This window comes from Crocodylus porosus, unplaced genomic scaffold, assembly GCF_001723895.1.
Source record: "Crocodylus porosus isolate Cpor-Errol unplaced genomic scaffold, CroPor_comp1, whole genome shotgun sequence".
Taxonomy (NCBI): Eukaryota; Metazoa; Chordata; order Crocodylia; family Crocodylidae; genus Crocodylus; species Crocodylus porosus.
Genome location: NW_017728916.1, coordinates 8531199 through 8535178, shown reverse-complemented (window position 1 = coordinate 8535178; position 3980 = coordinate 8531199).

The window sequence follows — 3980 nt, the reverse complement described above, 5'->3', positions numbered from 1 at the left end:
TCTTTGAGAGATGTTTTATTCACTGTTTTTTTTTTTTTTCTTGCTCTCTTTTTTTTTTTTTTTTTTTTTAAACAGCAACCAAACGTTGTTCTGTATCACTGGCTGTAACCTAAGAATGCAAAGTGAAAAGGTTGAAGAATTTGAGCTATGATAAAATGTACGTTGTATTGATTTTGGCTAAGGATTTGTTTCCCTTCCTACATTAACTTCTTATTGATTGCTGCGATGACCTTAGAGTTTACAGTGCTGCTGGCCTGCTTCCTGCAGTGGAGCTTTATTATCCCCCCTTGGCTCTTCAGGAGGCAGGCTAGCTGTGGTATTTAATGAGCCACGGACCAAGCGGGGCTGTAGAGAGTGTCTGCTGAATTGTTTCGAGGTTTGTTTGGGTGGCACAATTCAAGGAGAGCGTAGACTCATTAGCAGGGTGAGATGCCTGATCAGGCCGTGCCGCTGTTGCAGTGCTCCAGCAACCCCTAGGTGCTAGGGCAAATGTCAAACTTCAGGGGCCCCTTGTCAGACTCAAAATCCACCTTGGAAAATAAAATCAGAGAATGAGGGCTAGAAGGGAGCTCAGGAGGTCGCATCCTATGACCCCAGCTGACTTCCTGCCTTTCGGGCGGGGGGCTGGACTCTATCTTCTGAAATCCCGTCCAGGCCTAATGTCTATGAAATCTGTTAAATCTGCTCCAAGCAGGACCGGCCCCAACCACATCATCCCAGCCAAGGCTTTGTCTACCCAGGTCTTCAAAACCCCCAAGAACGGAGAGTCCTCCACCTCCCTAGGTAACCTGCTCCAGTGCTTCACCACTCTCTAAGTGAGACTTTTTCCTAATATCCAACCTCAACTTCCCATGCTGCATCCTGAGCCCATTGCTCCTTGTCCTGCCATCTGCCCCCACTGAGAAGAGTCTCGCTCCAACAAGGCCAGCTCATAGTCGGAAAAAACCGAAAAAGCAAGTGAAAGCTAAGGAAAAATAACAGAGCAATTCTTCTGTTGCAAAGAGCATGGAGAGGACACAACAGTTGTGACACGCTGGGTTCCTGTTTGCAGTCTCGGGGCTTATCTTGTGAATCGTGTGAAAGTGCATGCCTCAGTGCAAATAGTGTGCAGCCCCCCGTACCACCCTTGCAGATCTCACGGCACCCCGATTGAGGATCACCGACTTAGGGCCTGGAGACCTTGACAGCTGGTCCAGTAGGAAGCTCAGCATCAGATGCACGGGGGTCCCCTTGGCTCTTTCAGCAGCCCGGCTGTCACGGAGCAGGAGGAGCCCCTGTGCAGGGTCCTGGACGAACGTCCATCAGTCTCAGATGGGGTGAGGCAGAGGAAGCCTCTTCAACGACTAATATAATCCCCTGTTTACCAGCCACCATAGGAAGGTGAGACCAACCACCCTTTCCACCGCAGCCATCAGCATCGACTGCCACGCAGCCCCCGCCTAACTCCTCACAAGTTGAGCAAAGTCCTTTCCTACAGGAAAGGCACGAGCACGTCTCGATTCTCCAAGTCAGGCTGGCTCGGCGTGGTGGGTACTAGAAGCGGGCGCTGCTACAGTTAACCCCCTGGCAATGGTAAATAATGTCACCTTATACTTTTCAGCAGTCCCTGAGCATCTCCTGAACTAATATCGTGAGTGTCTGTAGGTTGCCAAAGGCAAGTCACTTGGTTACCTACAGAAAATCAGCAAGCAGAGCTGGCCTAGTGGAATGAAAAGATGTCCATCAGAAACACGTTGGGGTTTTGCTTTTCTCCTCCTAAAGGCAAACAAAAAAAATAGTGAAAAGGTGGGGGTCTAATCTTCATTTGTGTATTTGTTTTTCATATTGCACACACTTGTGTCCATGCTTTCTATCGGAAGTGTTCAGAAAACATTTGAAAAAATGCTTTGGGTGAAAAATAATTCATGGTAATTTTGGAAAAGGACAAACGGATTCATTTCGGATCTCATTATGGGAACGCCTGCCGGAGCAGGAGCAGCTTGGTGTTTTAGACATGTAAGTCTCACCTGCAAGAGTCCTCTGGGCTGTTCGCAAGGGGGTTGGTAATGCCACTGTCTCGGAGCTGGGACCATAGCCTCTCACAGTGGATGTGTCTACATGTGCGTTCATGCTGGATTAAATTTACTTAAATTACTGCGCAGTAAGTGGGGAATAAGCTGATGTCTACACGTGCAAGCGTCTAAAGTTAGTCCCAAGTCAGTCCATACACGTAGTGTCACTGCAGTAAGGCATCTACATGTGTGTTACTGCACAGTAACTAATCAGGCGTAAATTTGACACCTGCCTGACACAGGTATCAAATTTACACTCAAGTCGGCATAAGTCATCGTCTTTGCTGTGCAGTACAGGCGTGCACGTGTAGACACGCATCTGTACAGCGCAGTCATTTTGGTTACTGCACCGTAAATGCACACGTATGAACGCGCCCACTGTGGTTTGACTCGGGTGAAAGTGGGCTGAAATAAAACAATACGATGCCACAGCCTTCTTCCCGTACCTCGCCAAACCTCGGGTGCAGCTCTGCTCTCTCCCTTCACTGATCGTTTTCTCCCATATTTATTTTGCAGCTCGCTTTTCGAGCCAGCCTCTGCTCTCAGCTCTTGCTTTTTTTTTTTCCCCTTTGTGCCGCTGTGCAGTAAAACTCTTCTTGACTCCATCCGTGGACAATTTTCTGTTGAACAATGACATCTAGTGGTTTTTCTTCTGAAGGAAACTGGCAAATCCGGGCTCTGCTGCTATTCACCAGTTGTAATGTCACCCTAAAGAGCAAATGAACATCCTGCCTGCTGTTCCTGGGTAGCAGCGAAGGCGATGGTGGGCCAGAGCACCTATGCTCCTGTTCACCCAACTCGTGGAGGAGCAGAGTTTTATAGCAGCGAAGCTTGTTCACTGAGATGGTTTCACTCCTTTATTCACCTAAACGGACCAGCCTTAGCTGCAGGGTTGTTGTTGTCCACTGCATACCCCCAACTAGTGAACGAGTGTGCAAGGAATACTGTGGCTGGGCATTGTTTGCAGGCACAAGCTGCAGAAATCGGAAAGCCCGGCAGCGAGGAGCTCAGTTTAACATGTGCCCCGTCGTGTTTTCTGAACGCTACCCGTTGCTCAGCTTCCATAGGCTTGTGAAGGAAGAAGGTGAAATGCAAAGTGAAAACCTCAGCTGCTTTTACTGTAGAATATTACAGAGGTATTTTACAGATCTAAAATGATGCTTTTCAGTAAATCCCGTGTTTTCTAGCAGGGATAAAGGTTGGAGCTGCATTGGTCTAGGAATGCAGGCAGTATTCAGGATACAAGTGCTAGACGCGGTATCTTTTATTAGACCAATCTAGACAGTTGCAAAAAAATTGGTGTGATGAAGTCTGCAAAAAAATCTTTCTGCAAGTGTCTAGTTGGTCTAATGAAAGATATTGCCTCTAGCATAGTGACTGCATGTTTTCTAGCATGTGTGTGCATGTGTTGTGTAGGTGTGCATGCACACATTTTGTGTGTGTGTGTATGTGTGTATGCACACACACGCACACACACACAAATTATACTGTGTAAAACTGCATGTGCAAAGTAAATGATGAACAGGATAGCATCAGTCTCCTTGTAGGGTTCCTCGGCCTGGCAGTGAACTTCCTGTGCTGCTTTCCCTGCGGTTTGTATCGAGGCGGGTGGTGTTAGTGCCGCCGGGGCACCGCACCACCTGTCCTCTGCTCCTCTTCCTGCCTCCTTTGTCAGCCCCGGCTGTTTCTCCCCTGTCACCTTCCTACCGCTGACACCTCCATGCCGATGTTTCCGGTTGTCCCCGAAGCTGAACCGTTTCGTTGCGGTGTCTACCGGGGCAATGACACGTCCATCACCCACTAGAAGAATCCCTCGTCCCGCTGTGTTGTAAAGCACGTGGTAGATCAGTCCTGCCCCGAGCCCTTCTGTTGAGGCGCCTGCCCAACTCGGGGGACGGCGCTCTTCTGCCTTTGTTTTAGCGCTTGCCA